The sequence below is a fragment of the Cavia porcellus genome, unplaced genomic scaffold, assembly GCF_034190915.1.
Source record: "Cavia porcellus strain 051 isolate PalLab524CR breed Dunkin Hartley unplaced genomic scaffold, mCavPor4.1 scaffold_17, whole genome shotgun sequence".
Lineage (NCBI taxonomy): Eukaryota > Metazoa > Chordata > Mammalia > Rodentia > Caviidae > Cavia > Cavia porcellus.
In genome coordinates, this window is record NW_026947500.1 from 53,945,607 (window position 1) to 53,962,633 (window position 17,027).

The window sequence follows — 17,027 nt, forward strand, 5'->3', positions numbered from 1 at the left end:
TAGTGTCCTCAAAATTTTCAAATGAATGAGAAGTTGTCTTAGTTAGTTTTCTGTCTCTTTGCTGAGACAAAATACCTGACACTTAAAATTAGGAAAGGAAAGGTTTATTTCTTTTTTTAATTTAAAAAAAATATTTAAAAAAGAGGACATAACAAAACAAATCAGAACAGAACAATTTAAGCAATTTAATGTTTCACCACAAGATAACCCAACAAAACAGTAGTTACCATAGTGTCCCTTTCCTTGAAATATTTGAATATACCTTCATATACTATAGTACCAAACATAACAAGACAATGTAAAACCATTCAAGAGAATGAAACTCTTATAGGGTATTCAGAACCAACTATCAGAAAACAAACAATGGTTATGATGTTATCTCCTTGTCCATAAAAATTTTTATTTATACTCTCACATCTAATAAAATCCAGTAAGATATAACATGATCAAACCAATGGAGACAGAATAACAAAAGCTTGGTGGGACTTCAGAACAAGATAATATTAAATCATCACTAGTTATTATTGTGTCTTATTTTCTTCAAAATAGCTGTTCATACCATCACATTCAATAAAATCAAACAACCCAGAATAAAAACATTCCAACTAATGAATGAAAACATTTCAAGGCTTCAAAGTAATATAACGGGGAATCATGATTACTACATGCTTTTATGTATTACTATTTCTTACTCTAGGGAAACTATTCAGTATTTATGTATGTGAGCTTGATTTATTTCACTTGTGAGTGTGGTCTCAAGCTGCGTCCATTTATTTATAAATGTCCCGAAGTGATAATTCTTTATAGCCGAGTAGTACTCCATTGTATAAAAATACCATATCTTTTTTTATCCATTCCTCATTTGATGGACACTTACGTTGTTTCCAAGATATGGCTAGTACAAATTGTGTTGCTATAAACATGGGTGCACATATATCACTAAAGTATAATGTTTTCAGTTTTTTGGGAATATGTCTAAAAGTGGAATAGCTGGATCAAATGGGACTTCCAATCCTAGCTTTTTGATAAATCTCCAGACTGACCTCCACAATGGTTGCACCAGTCTATACTCAAATCAAGAGTGCAGGAGACTTCTTTTTCCCCACAGCCTCTCCAGCACTTGTTATTGGTAGTTTTCATGATCCTGACCATTCTTTTTGGAATGAGATGGAATCTCAGTATGGTTTTAATTTGTATTTCTCTAATGAGTAATGATGAACATTTTAAAATATATTTATTTGCCATTTGTATTTCTTCATCTGAGAACTGTGCATTCAACTCAGATGCCCATTTTTGGACTGGGTCTTTGAATTTTGGAGGTCTGATTTTTTTAATTCTTTACATGTTTTAGACAGAAGTCCTTTGTCTGAGGGACAGTTCACTAAGATTATTTCCCATTTTGGGGGGTTTTCTTTTCACTATTCTGGAGATTTCTTTTGACATGCAGAAACATTTTAATAAGACGTGATCCCACATATTGATTCTTGGAAGTATTTCCCATGCAGTTTGATTCCTGTTTATGAATTCTCTGCCTACCTCTATGGCTTCAAGGTTTTTGCTCAATTTGTCTTCCAACATATTTAGTGTTTCTGTTTTAATATTCAGATCTTTTATCCATTTAGATTTTAGTTTAGTACATGGTGATAGGCATGAGTCTAGTTTTAGTTTTCGGCATATCGAGAGCCAAATTTTTCCAACAGCATTTATTAAAGAGACTGTTGTTCTTCCAGTGAACATGTTTGACCCTTTATCAAAGATAAGGTGGTTGAGTGTGTTGGTAATTGTGGTTGTATCTTCTAATCCATTCCATTGATCTTCATCTCTGTATTTATCCCAGCACCATGCTGATTTTACTGCAGTTGCTTTGTAGTATAACTTCAAGTCAGGGATTGTGATGCCTCCTGCTTGCCTTTGCTGCTTATTATTGGCTTTGCTATTCTAGGACTCTTCTGGTTCCAGATGAATTTTAGGAGTGATTTCTCTAGATCTTGAGGTGTTTTGATGGTATATGTACTGGGATTGCATTGAAACTGTATAACTGTTTTGGGAGAATAGCCATTTTCACAATATTTATTCTTCCAAACCATGAGCAAGGGATGTCTTTCCATTTTCTGAGATCCTTTTCAATTTCTTTTTTCAGTGTATTATAATTTTCCCTATATAGATCTTTCACAAGAATAATTTCCAAATATTTCATTTTTTTGGTTACTAGTGTTAAGGGTGTAGTTTCTCTTATTTCTCTCTCTTTTTTTGCTGCTAGTGTATAGAATGCTATTGATTTTTGAATATTGATTTTATATCCAGCTACATTGCTGAATTTATTTATTATATCTAGGAGTCTTTCAATGGGTTTTGGGGGTCTTCTATGTAGAAAATCATGTCATCCACAAATACTGATAATTTAACTTCCTCTTTTCCTATCTTTAGCCCTTTTATTTCTCTCTTGTCTAAATGCTCTGGCTAGTATTTCCAGTACTATATAAAATAGGAGTAGTAATAAGCAACATTCTTGTCTTGTGCCTGATATTAAGGTAAAGGCTTTCAGTTTGGGGCCATTTAGTATGATACTCGCTGTTGGTTTGTCATAGATGGCCTTCATGATATTGAGATAAAGACCGTCTATTCCAATTTCCTGTAAGGTTCTTGTCATGAATGAATGTTGGACCTTATCGAAAGCTTTTTTGCATCTATAGAAATGATCATGGTGATTCTTACTTTTTGCTTTATTCATATGGTGGAGTATACTTAATGATTTACGTATGTTGAACCATTCCTGCATTCCTGGGATGAATCCCACTTGGTCATGGCATATAATCTTCTGGATGATTTACTGAATCCTATTTGTAATATTTTATTGAGGATTTTTGCATTCATGTTTGTTAGGGAGATTGGCCTGTAGTTCTCTTTTTAGTTTGGTCTTTCTCATGTTTTGGTACTAGAGTATTTGCTTCCAGGAATGAATTAGGAAGGATTGTTTCCCTTTTGATTTCATTGAAGAGTTTGAGGAATATAGGCATTAAGTCTTCTTTGTATTTCTTGTAGAATTCTGCCATGAATCCATCTGGGCCTGGGCACTTCTTTGTAGGGACGGATTTAATTACATTATTGATTTCATTAATAGATATTGGGTTTTTTACATCTTCTTGACCTAGCTTTGGTACTTCATATGTTTCTAGGAGCCTGTCTTTTTCTTCTGTGCTATCAAACTCATGAGAGTAGAGATTTTCAAAATAGATGTTGACGATCTTCTGTATTTCTAGAGTCTGGAGTGATTTCACCTTTTTCATTCCTTATTGCATGAATTTGAGCTTTTTCTTCCCTTTTTAAAATAAGGTTGGCTAGGTGCTTATCAATTTTATTTATTCTTTCAAAGGACCAACACTTTGATTCATTAATTCTTTGGATTGTTTTCTTAGTCTCTATTGCCTTAATTACTGCTCTGATTTTTATGATTTCCTCCCTTCTTTTGGCTTTGGGTTGACTTACCCTTCTTTTTCTAGATGTTTGCAGTGTAGCATTAGGTTATTTATTTGTATTCATTCTCTTTTCCTGATGTGGGAACTTAGTGCAATAAATTTTCCTCTGAAGGCAGCTTTCATTGCATCCCACAGATTCCAGTAAGTTGTATTTGTGTTTTCATTTGCTTGTAGGTTCTGTTTAATTTCTTCTTTAATTTACCCTGTGACCCACTGATTGCTCAAGAGTTTGTTATTCAATTTCCTTGTGTTTGTGGGAGTTTTGCTGTGTCTTTTATCATTAATTTCTAGTTTCTTGCCATTATGATCCAATAACATTCATGAGATACATTCAACTTTTTGCGTTTATTTAAATATGTTCTGTGGGCTAGTATTTGGTCTGTTTTAGAGAATGTCCTATATACTGCTGAGAAGAATGTGTATTCTAATGTTATTTGGTGGAATACTCTGTATACATCTACAAAGCCCATTTGTTCACAGGTGTGATTCAGTTCTGTTTTTTGTTTTTTTGTTTTGTTTTGTTTTGTTTTGTTTTGTTTTTTCCGATTTTCTGTCTGGGTGATCTGTCCCTTTGTGTCAATCATGTTTTAAGGTCTCCTACAATAATTGTGCTATTGCTAATTTGGATTTTCATTTCTATTAATACTTGCTTTGTATAACTGGGTTCTCTGGAATTTGGTCCATATATATTTAAGATTGTTATCTCTTCCTCTTGAAGTTTTCCCCTAACCAGTATGTAATGACCTTTCTCTTCTCATCATTATTGGTCTGACTTTCAATTTGTCTGCAAACAGAATAGCTATCCCTGCTCTTTTGGGGGGTTCCTGTTGCATGGAATGTTGTTTTCCATCCTTTGACTTTCAGTCTGTAAGTATCCTTTTGGGTTAGGTGGGTTTCCTATAGACAGCACATGGTTGGATGTCATTTCTGATTCATTCTGCCAGTCTGTTTAATTGTTGAATTGAGACCATTTACATTAATGGTTATAACTGTTATATATTTGTTTATTGTTGACACGTTATCTTTCTGCTGTTGTATCTTTATCTTTCTATTCTGTTTAACTGTCTGCTTTGTTTAGTGGTTTTTTTCTTAAGTGTATCTGAACTGTCTTTCAGAATTTTTTGCAGGATTTCTTTGGTGATCCTGAAGTTCTTCAACTGTTCTTTGTCATGGAAGTATCTTATTTCTCCATCAATTTTGAAGTACAGTTTTTCAGTGTACATTAGTCTGGGTTGGAAATCATTTTCCTTTAGGTTCTGAAATACTTGACTCCATGCTCTTCTTAACTTCATTGTTTGTGCTGAGAAGTTTCCTGTGATTCTGATAGGTTTTCCTTTATAGGTGATATGTCTTTTCTCTGTAATACCTATTAATATTCTATTCTTATGTTGGATTTCTGGAATGGTGATTATTATATGTCTGGGTGCAATTTTCTTTTAGTTATGGCTATTTGGAGTTCTACATGCTTCACTGATCCTCATGTCAGTTTTCATTCTCATGTCTGGGAAATTTTGAGCTAATTCTTCTCTAAATATCCTCATGACATCCTTTATGTTGTCCCTTTATTTTTCATTTATCCCTATGAATCTTATTTTGTTTTTCTTTGTGTCATCTCGCAGCTGTTGAATTGTTATTTCCTGATTCCTTGTTATTTTTAAAAGATCTTGTCTTTCCTGTTCACTAGCTGCAATCTTATCTTCAAGGTCTGAAATTCTATCTTCCCTTTCATTAAGGCGGTTTCTGACAACTTTCAATGTAATTTTTGATTTCTTGTATATCTCTTTGAATCTGCTTCATGTATTCTGTTTGTTTCTTATATTGTTCATCCAGGGATTCTATCTTTTTGTTTTATTACTTCAATTTTTTAACTGTGTCTTCTTTAGATATGTTCAGCATCTCTTTTATTTCTTTTATCAATTCTTCTATCTGGGAGTTTATTTCTAGTTTGAATTCCCTTAAAGCTTCCCAGAGTTGTTTCTTTAATTCAGTTACTATTATTTCAGATATTTCAGGTGTACAGCATATATTTTCTTCTATGTACATAGCTCCTACATTTTCTTGGAATGGGCTGGATGTTTGAGATTATATTTTGGTCTTTCATTTTGTCATTTTCTTGTATTTCCGTATTTCAAGTGTTATTGCAAGGCTTCCCCAGAGTCTGTTGGAAATCCTCTTCTATGCCCTCCATTCCTCTGACTCTGGCCACCCAGTTCCCTGGATTGAGAGAGGGTCACTGGGGCTGGGGCAGGCAGGCCCAAGAACTGAGGAGCCAGTCCCATGTGGCAGGAAGCTGTGAAGATTCTTGGCTGGTGGGAGCATTGATCTTAAACTTGTGAGGTTCAGGATTGTGTGGCGACACTCACCTATGGCTGGCCATTTCCCAGAATTGAGGGTGCAGGCAGGCCCAAGGCCCCTGGGGCTGGCCAACCATGGCAGGAACCTGGGAAGTTGGTCGGAAAGGTTTATTCCTTAGGTTTCAGTCCATACTCATTTGGCTGCAAAGCAGGTTGGCATGGCTGGGGGCAGTCTTTCAAAGCTGCTGCAAACAGAAAGGCATGAACCAGCAAGTGAGAGAAGACACGCCTTCTTCCTGACATTACACTGTATCCTAGTTCTGTTCCTGGGCAGGTGCAGCACTTACAACACCAATGACAAACACTAGATTCAGCCATGTCCATAATTGCATGAGGCTTGAGCAGACATCAGACACAAACCATGACATTCCACCCCTGGTCCCCCAAAGACTTGTGTACATCCTTTAAACAAAAGACATTTAATCCATCTCCAAGAATTGCCAAAGTCCAGGTCCCAAGTATCCTACAAGATCTATGGCAAGCTCATAGCTCTAACCCCCCCTACAAATGAAACAAAGTTATACACTTCCAACAAACAAAGACACAAGATGAACCTTACCATTCCAAAAGTTACAAACAGGGGGAAAAACATTGTAACCAAAGCAAGTTCAAAATCCAGCAGAGCAAACATTAAATCCTTGAGTTTCATGCTCAGCATGTGAAGCAATCTGATTGCAAGCTCCAAAAGGCTTGGATGATTTCATCCCCATGGCACTTCCAGGGATCTCAGCTCCCATAGTTTCTCTCATAAGCCCCCTCTTCTCAGTCTTTGTAACTTTTCTTGCATGAGCCACATTCCTGGCTTTTCCAAACTTCTGGGGTCTCCATTGCATCTTTGTCTTTTGGGTCACAGCTTTACACATTGCTCTCTCAGGGACAAACTGCCTGGCCCTCTCAGGCCTTCTTAAATCAGGGATGAAGCTTCCTTAACTTCAAAACTTGTGCATTGCCCAGTGCCATGTGGATTTGCCAATGTCCACTGCCAGCTGGAGTAGTGGCCAGGCTTTCCTCATTCTTGGCTGTAGCAGTCAAGTGACTGGATCATTGAGCTCTCTGATCCTGATTGTGAGAAACAAGTTCTCTATGCCACCACTATTCTGAATTCTGGTGCAGCTGCTGGTATCTTCTCTAGCTTCTGTCCCCACTCCAGGACATGGCACTCTGCAGCTCTCTACTCTGAGCAAAATGTTTCACTTTTGCAATTTTGAGACTGCAAAAGGTAGAGATCTGATGCTTGCTGGGATGCCCCCAGTCCATCTTTTTAATTCTCTGTTCCTTCTCAATAATCAAAGTCTCAGCTCTATTTTTACAGTCCACAGCTTTCAGGCCAAACTCACAATGTTTTAAGTCATCCTGCTGCACTCTTTGATCTTGATTTGCAACATAAATTTGGCTAAAATCCCCAACAATAACCATGCCTCAACTTTCAACTACCTTGAAATTTCCTTTGCCACGTTAATTAGTTCATTGCCCTTAATTTTTGTCTCAGACAAAGGCTCTGGGCATGAGCAAAATGCAGACCAACTTTCTGCCAACCCATAATACACATCATGTGGAGTCCAACTACCAATGAGGTCCTTTTTCCCAGCAGAAACCTCCTGAGCTTGGTCTTTACCGACAGGCTTTCTATCAGCCTTCTCATCTCCTGAGCTCTGAACCGAATCTGAGAAAACAGCCTAAGCTGTTCCATCAAGTGCCACTCTTTCAGGCAACACCTTCGCACCTTTGCAAGCTCTTCCCACAAAACATTTCCAAAGGCTCTTGAACAAACATGATCAGTTATAATCACCGCAATGATCCTACTCTTTGGTACCAAATTCTGTTTTTGTTACTTTTCTTTTGTTGTTGAAACAAAATACCTGATGCCCAAAATTAATGTTCATTTCTTACAGTTCTTAGAGATTTCAGTCCATACTCAGCTGGTTGCAAAGCTGGAGGACAGCCATTAATGCCCGGCTGCAAACAGCAAGGTATGAAGCAGCCAAAAGAGAAGCCATGCCTTCTTTCCACACTTACACTGTATCCTGGCTCCACTCATTGGAGCATGTAGCACTCACATCACCAATCCCAGTGCCAGGCAACAAACCAATCCGAATGCCAGACTCAGCCCCTTCCATGATTGCATGAGGCTTAAGTGGGAGACATTTGAGTACACTATTGACTTGAACTTTGACTTTTGAAAGATGCTAAAACTATTGAGAACTCAGGAAAGAAATTCTTCATTTTTGGTCATACACAGGATAATTTTATCATCTTAGGTGGAATTATAACCTCCATTTACTCAGGGTTAAGTGTGGTTTAAGGAGTTGTGTTGTGAGTATCAAGTTGTCAAGGGATAGGATACGGCCATTAGAATGTAGCATCCAATTAATTGACCTTGAGATCCACCTCAGAATTGGAAGCAAAATCTGCCTTATCTGGGTGGCTCATGGAGAGATGGATGTAGGTCTACATCTGTCCTTCACCCATTATTTTTTGGCACTTCCCACCTGCTCTACATACTTGCTAGCATGAACAAAATTGCTCTGCTATGCCTTACCCTTTTACTATGATATCCTTACCTGGAGCCCAGCAACCACGCTCAATCTTCTGAATCCAAAATGAACTAAATCAGACTTTTACTCCTCTAAATTATGGGTGTTGGACTTGAAACTCTGTTATAATAAAACTAATACAGTCTGTAACTCTATCAATAAAGAAATGTCAAATGCATAGAATTTTTAAAATTATTTTTGTTCTCCAAGTCAGAATGTGTTAGTGTTACTCTCTTCACTTTCAAAATCATTTGAATGATTAGTGGTCCTTTGCATTTACATATAAATTTTAGTATAGTTTTTCCTTTTATGTAACAGGCTATTTGAATTTTGGTACAGGCTATCTAATATAGTGGAAAGTTTTCCCTGTGCAGTTATTCTCAAATTTATGTGGATGCTGACTTTTCCATCTCCAGATAAACCTTTAAGATCATGAAGACTTCACAAACTCTCTGACAGGAGACAATTGGAGGATAATGCATATGCTTCAACCCCACATAAAAATCACTCCCAATAATTCTTCCTAAAGTCCATTGTCTAAAACTAATACATATCTCAGTTGTAGTTGAGCAAATATGTGTAGAGAAATGCACAGGTTTGAACATCACCTCCTATGCTACATTAATTTTAAAGGTAAAATATTAACATTTAATGTTACAGAACACCTGGTATGTACTAAAAATGTTCTGTGATTTGTGTGTATGCATATATATACTCAAATGAAGCAAAATATCTATGTTCACACAAAAGCATCAACTTTATTCATTGTCAATCACTGAATGTAAGATCAAGAAAAGTTACCCTGAACAAAGTGTGAGAAAAATAATGTACAAAGCTCATTTTTATATATAACACCATAATAAAACTGTTGTGACAAATATGTGTAATAAAGTGACTGTGCCCCAACTAAGTTTATGCTAAATAAAAGATGCTACTATCAGAGACTGTATTTCTTGTGTTTGAATGAAAGACATTTTTACAAAGGCAAACATAAGGCAAAGAGTGTCTCATATTTCTCAGGAAACTATGTACAGAAGAAGACACAGAAAAGCTCAGGAAATTTGGAGAATGGTTACATAACTGTACGTACAACAAAATTTTTAGAACTCTAATTTATTGGGCATATTTCCATTTACATATTAATAAGTAAATTTATGAACCATAGGTAGACATTGAAAATATCCAAATTAGTCCCCACAGACAGTTTGTTTGTTCAGTAGGAAAGGGGAGCTAGAGATGCCCTCCTAGGGGTCTGTCCCCTGAGGGCTGTATGTCTTCATAATCTTCTCCTGGTTCTTATGTGTTAGCTTCTGATAGTCAGTATTACTTCAGGCCACTTCACTTTAGAGGAACCAGAAAAAAGTCTGAACCCCTTGTATATCCCTTATTTATTTGAATGTAGACAGTTACTCACGCAAACAAGCTTTCTCCCAGTTTTATGATTTTTCTATGACCCTGTGACATAGTTAATGGTATAACTCAAAATAAAAATTATTTTGAGTGACACAAAAATAATAACCACTATTTATAAATACAATTCTGACTTCCGGGAGAACATGGTGGACAGATAGCAGTAGGTACGGAGGCTCTCTGAAAGACCCAGCTTAGAATTCAGGAATGGTGCAGAGTAAGGAATCATAAGCAAGAGGAGATATGCCCTGCTGACCCAAGAATGAACTAGGCTGAGAGAAACCAACTGGGAATGCAATCCTGGTGCTATAACAGGAACAGAAAAGCCTCAGTGTGGAAGTTGGAGCCTGCGCCATTGGAAGCCGCGATTTGGGTTTCCCACCACCGCTGCTGCGTCTACATCGGCTCGGCAGGGAGAGAGACGCACGAAAGCTGAGAACAAGAATCAGTGAATGGAGTTGAAAGGAGGACGGGCAGGGAGCTGTGCATTGACCTGTGGTGAGTGAGGGAAACTGGGACTCTTCCACCGTCTAGGAGACTCCAACAGAGGACATTCTGGGACCGGGCAGACTCGCAGGAACAGGGCGCTGCAGTGATTTCAGTCATGTATCCCCCTCTCAAGCAGGATTGGTGAGCAGTGCCTAGCCTATGTGACACTGCTGGCTGAGACCCAGTAAGCTAGCACAGCCCAGGTCCCAGCGCCGGAAGGTAGATTGACCTGGAGGGGCGGGCCCCCGAATAGGCTGCCTGGTCTGTAACTTCCTGGTGCACTGCAGTGGGCGGGAACACCTAGCCGGAGCAATTCAATCAGACTGTGGCTGACAGGAAAGGAAGCTGGGCCTCCTATATACGCTTGCATATATAAGGAACAAAGAATTTGGGAAAAGGCAGCAAAAGAAAGGCTCCTCGGCCCCCAATCCTGAGAAAGAGGCAATAGCAGACACAGCACCAATAGATATAAAGTGCTATCTCCAGAGCCTCATAGACAAGTTCAGGAATGAAGTTATTAATGACCTGAAGCTAGACATAAGCAGAATAGTTAGAGAAATGCTAAGCACCACCCAAGAAAAAACAGATGGTGGAATGGAAGAACAGAAAAAGAGGGGAGAATTGTTTAATGGAGAAAATAGAGAAAGCATAGAATACATGACAGGTTCAAAGAGATTACCAGGAAACTAAAAACTCTATCAAAAACTGGCATAACAGCTTGAAAGAAACTAAGGACAGATTATCTGAACTGGAGGGTAGATTTGTACTATGGGAGCATGAAATGAAAAACTTCTTAAAAATAACAAAGAAATAATCAGCAATAATACAAAGACTAGAGGATGATAAGAGGGTCTATAACTTAAGAATTAAGAACATAAAAGAAGTAGGGACACAAACAAATGAACTACAAAGCTACTCACAGAAATAATCCAGGAGAATTATCCTAATTTAGCAAAAGGTAAAGATACTCAGTTGTATGAAGCATACAGGACCCCAGCCACCTACAACCCAAACAGAGCAACAACCAGGCATATAATAATTAAAATTACAGAAATCCAATACAAGAACAGAATATTAAAAGCCATAAGAGACAAGAAACAGATCACTTACAAGGGAACACCAATCAGAATTACAGCAGGCTCCTCGGCACAAACCATCAAATCATGAAGAACATGGGGGGAAATAATTCAAGCTTTGAAAGATAATAATCTCCAGCCAAGATTGATATATCCTGCACAACTATCCCTGGAAATTGATTGAAAAACAAGGTACTTCCAGGATAAAGAGTAACTAGGGGAATATGCAACCACCAATTCAACTCTACAGAGAATACTGCAGGATACTCTAAAAAAGAAAAATATGAAGAATCCAGAAATAGCAGCAGAGAGGCCACAATGAATGGAGCAGAAAACAAAATGAAGAAGACAAACTGACAACTAATGACAGAAAAAGAGCTCAACAGAAATGAGGCAGAGAAGATTGGATGATAGGAACAGCTATTTTGGAGAAAATGACGTCTTAAGAGGTAATACTGATTTAGTATCTTGTTTTGAAGCCTCATCAAGCTTTTGTTCTTCTGTCTCCATTGGGCTAAATAGGCTGTATCTTATTGGATTTTATTATATATGATAGTATAAGCAAAAACTTTTATAGACAAGGAGATTATACAGTAACCATTGTTCATTTTCTGTTAGTTGATTCTAAATACCCTTTAATACTGTCATTCTCTTAAATGGTTTTACATTGTTTTGATATACTTGATGCTACAGTATTCGAAGTTATACTCAAAGATTTCAAGGAAAGAGACAATATGGTAACTACTTTTATGTCGGGATTATCTTGTGGTGAAACATTATTTTGCTTAAACGGTTATATTTTGATCTGCGCTGTTTTGCTGTTATGCCCTCTTTTATCCCAATCTCCATTTTATTATTTACTTTTTATTTTTATCCTTTTAATTAAGGGAAAAATAAAAAATAGCAGGATATATTATTATAACCCACTTTGACTTTCTATTATCTTGATTTAAAGTCCTGTATTGTTCTCACCATCTTGTTTTGACTAGGTTCGAAAGTTTAGGCAACAGCTGTGAAGATAGTGGGATTCATTATGACGCCCATTCTGGTTGACTATTATCTACTTTTGAAGACCTATAAGTCTCTAATGTTATGGTTTTGTTGGTTTTGTTCTTTATTGTTTTGTTCAATTTTATTGTAACTGATGATATAGGCAATTCTATTAGAGATAGCAGGAGGCATTATGGTAACCATTGTTGATCACTTTGTATTATGCTTTTACATTATCTATTATGTCCACCCTTTCGATTTGACTGACTCTGTTCTGTTATGTCACATTTGGTTTTCCTCTCTTCCAAACAAGTAATAAGATCTGTGGCAGCATCAAAACCCAAAATGTGTAATTGTCATTGTACAAAAGAGAGGAAAACAAAGTGCTCTAAATGATATAAATGCATGTATATTTAAGTGTATAAGATAGATAATGATATTACTAAGTTTTGTTGGATCATTTAACAGAACTGTTTGCAGTCTCACTGTTGGAATGTTCACTTTATAAGCTTTATTTTTGTAACTTGAACAATTATTTATAAGATGACAATATGTAATCCATTAACTAGTGATTTCCTACTGGTTTTTTTCTGTAAATCTGCATATCTTGTACCCTTTTTATGCTTTTTTTTCTCTATAAATAAAATTTTAAAAATGTAAAAAATATGCATGCTTAGAGAAACTGTCTTATGTAGAAGCCATGGAGTTATACTTAACTATGTTTTAACTTTTTCCCTTAGAAAGAGGTGAGTATGAGATATAAGTGATGAAAGTATCATTAGCAAGCAGTCAAATTTTAATTAGGAAACATCATTTTCCTTCTCTAAAAAAGGATTCATCAAAAGCAACAATACAGGCAATGCTCTGACTGATGGTGGAAATTTCATCTTGTTCCTTGTATGGTAATGTAGCATTGGAGATACAGAAAAAGCACAACTAAGGGCTGAAAGAGGCCTTATTCAAGTTAAAGAAAGTGTCAAAAAGAATTACCACACACCTGATCTCATTTTAATATTTTCTCTTTGATATTTTCCTTATCATTTCTAGCACATATACCCACAATAAGAGTGTGACTAAATCACAACTTGCCAGTTATGTCCAAACTGAGCTTAAATCTTGAATCTTCCTCTACTCACGTATATAACTGTAAAGCATTATAGAACTCTGAAGTCTTCATTTGTCTTAATGGTAAAAATGAAAAGTAACAATTCCTGGCCATAGATAAGATACACAAGTGAACACACACACACACACACACACACACACACACACACACACTAACATGTACGTGTATCATCCTAGCAGTATTGTTAAAAATAGGACTATTTACTAAAATGGATCTTGAATGTTAAGTCTGCAAAACATAATACCCTCAAGGCTTTATTTCATAAATTGATTTTACCAAAAGTAAGGAAAAAGATGCTGGAAATAGCTTTTAGCCTTGGATAGAAGCCTTCCGAAGACTTCACACTCAAATGAAAGGAAAACACTAGTTCTTCATGACACCAGTCTTAAGTGAAATATTCATTAATTTTTTTATGTTTCATTTTAAATGGAAAAAAATAATTGCACATATTTATTAGGTGTGATGTGATGTTTTAATGTATTTTTCCAACATTTAGTGTGCTGTAGAACACAGATATTCAGGCTAAGGTTAAGTCACAAACTATGAACATTCAGCCCTCAACCTCAGTCATGCAAATACAGGAAGATATGCCTGAAAGAAAAAAGTACCACAAGAAATGGACACTCTTTCAATGCAAGATAAAATACGAATTTCAGGAAAGAAATTAAGCAAAAACCAAACAAATAAATAAAATCCCCCAGCTATATAGAAGAGAGTTTAAGTAAAGTTTAAGTAAACAGAGAGTAACCAGGAAGCATAGAAAACATCATACATAATACCAAAGCTGTTACAGCAAAGATATTTCAAGATTTTAAATCTCACCCACATCCCAAAACTGATGTAATGTCACCTACCTGACGCAAGTAAACTTAGAGGCCATCATTCTGTTTGAATAATTCCTTATATCCATGTGATTCACAGCTCAGAATTTAAAGATTGTTTTTCTGCATCTTCACATTTATTTTTTCCAATAGCATCTTAGATAGGTAGCATTTTCTTATTCCTTACATATTATGTACATATCCATAATCAGACATATCAGGTTGAATCATTTAAAAACTTACCAAATATTAGTTTATAAATACTTAAATTTGAAAACTGGACACAGAATTCATGCAGAATTTCCAGGTAAACAGTTTGGTTTCACATAATTAAGGAAGTCGGTTTTGTAGTTAACCACATATTCAGATAAGGAGAAACTTGATATGCACATCATCATTGTAAGTACTCCATGTGCTGTGTAAACAGTGTAACATCTTTTCCACAATATCTATTAACACTCTTGTCTTTTATTTTACTTTGTTGCAAGGCATTTTCTGACTGCAAATAGTGCTGATGGAGAACAGGACAAAGGTGACAGAGTTCCTCCTGCTGGGACTGACCTTTGACCTGCTCCTGCAGCTTCCCCTCTTCATCACCTTCCTCCTCATCTACACCATCACTGTGGCTGGGAACCTGGGGATGATCCTGCTCATCCTCCTGGACCCCGTCTGCACAGCCCCATGTACTTTTTCCTGGGTAACCTGTCCCTGGTGGACTTTGGATATTCTTCAGCTGTCACTCCACAGTAATGGCTGGGCTGCTTACAGGAGACCAGTTCATCTCCTACAATGCTTGTGCTGTGCTGCTCAGATGTTCTTTGTTGTAGTTTTTGTTACTGTGGAAAGTTACCTCTTGGCCTCCATGGCCTATGACCGCTATGCTGCAGTGTGCAAGCCTTTACATTACACCATGACCACAAATGTGTGCTCTTGTCTTATCTTAAGGTCCTATATCTGTGGCTTCCTGAATGCCTCCATCCACGTTGGGGACATATTCAGTCTTTCCTTATGTAATGACAGTGTGGTCCACGATTTTTTCTGTGATATTCTGGAAGTCATGGTTTTCTCCTACTCTGATAGATGTTTCAGTGAGCTTGTTCTTGTTTATGTTGTAGGCTTTAATATCTTTTTTGCTCTCCTTGTTATCTGGATATCCTACATATTCATTTTTGGCACAATCATAAAGTTGCATTCAGGTGCAGGGCATCAAAAGGCTCTGTCCACCTGTGCCTCCCACTTCACTGCCATCTCCATCTTCTATGGAACTGTCATCTTCATGTACCTGCAGCCCAGCTCCAGTCACTCCATGGACACAAAGTTGCATCCATGTTCTACACCATGGTTATCCCCATGCTGAACCCCATGGTCTACAGCCTGAGGAACAAGGAGGTCAACAGTGCATTCACAAAATTATTTTGAAAACAAAGTAATCATTAGAATCTTGAATTTACTGGTGCAAAATGACAACCACTTGCCACAGAGCTCTCTGGCCTTCTCCTTCCTGTCAGTTCCATTTTAAAGCCCATATTAAAGTTAGAGATCTCATTACCATTTTTATGCAATATTGTTTTACAGAAAATAATGATGTGCTCAAATAGAATACCTTCTCATGAGTGATTAAAATGTTCTTGGGGTCAGATTGTGGTATTCAGTCAAATGATATCTTACGTTGAGCTCTGATCCCTGCAAATCTGTACAAAACAAGGCAAAAGATCCCAGTACCAAAATTGCATCCAGATGGTCCATAAAAGCATATACATGTGAATGTGGTGTATTTGCCATAAGTAAATATAATGTGTCTATTTTTAATGTTTAATTTAAACTGCTAATTATTCAGGGTTTATGTTTTACCCATACAGCTGCTAACTTGTTTTGTGAATTTCTGTAAGAGTCTTTTTGAAGATTTTACACTGCTATCACCAGAATTAATAGAGAATTCTGTACTCCTCAGCATGGGTGACCATAATGAACTCCATTTAGGGTTTCCATGAATACAGTACAAACTTGGGGAAAGGTACATCCTCTGTGTCCCTCTTTTTTTATCTGGAAACCCTGCCTTCTCTCACTCTTGGATATCAGAGCGACCATCTCTCCATCCTTTGGTGTCCTACCTACTTCTCAGGGGTTGACCCAGACTGAGCTACACTGCCAGCTTGTCTAGCTCTGCAACTCTTAGGAAGCACAGCATGTAGCTCCACAATTACAAGACCCACTATCCATAATTAATCTCCTCTTCTATGTCTCTTTATTCTGATGATTCTGTTTCACAGGAGAACTTGTCCTAATTAATTTGTGCTTCATATTCACAACTTAATATTTGCATATTAGAATATAATTTTCTCTAATAATTTGTGTTTACCACTATGAGAAGTGTCCTAATTTGAGGGGGAAGAAAACATGGTGTATTATGAAAAGAAATTGTGTTTTCTTCCTTTGTGTGTGTTACTGAGAAATGCATAAGCTTGGAATCTCATATAAATTAATATTTATATTTTCCACTGAACATATTCATCTTTTCATTTTCAGTAGGATAAGATATTCAGAGTACCAGAAAAATGCTGAGAAAATCTTTTTTACCATTCATTGCAACCAGTATTCACACTAGATAAAAATTACCCTGACAAGCCAATGATGGTATACATTTTTTTCTGAAAACTATTTCAAATCATTAATGCAGACATCTATTTTAATTTGACAATTTATCTCTGGTCACTCTCCAAAGTCTTTTTCAGTTTCACCTGAAACTATATG

General features: G+C 36.8%; 1 pseudogene; it reads left to right on the top strand.

Moving 5' to 3' along the window:
- Positions 1-14,790: 14,790 nt before the first annotated feature.
- On the top strand, positions 14,791-15,695 carry LOC100714641 (olfactory receptor 5B2-like; annotated as a pseudogene).
- The last annotated feature ends 1,332 nt before the right edge of the window (positions 15,696-17,027 follow it).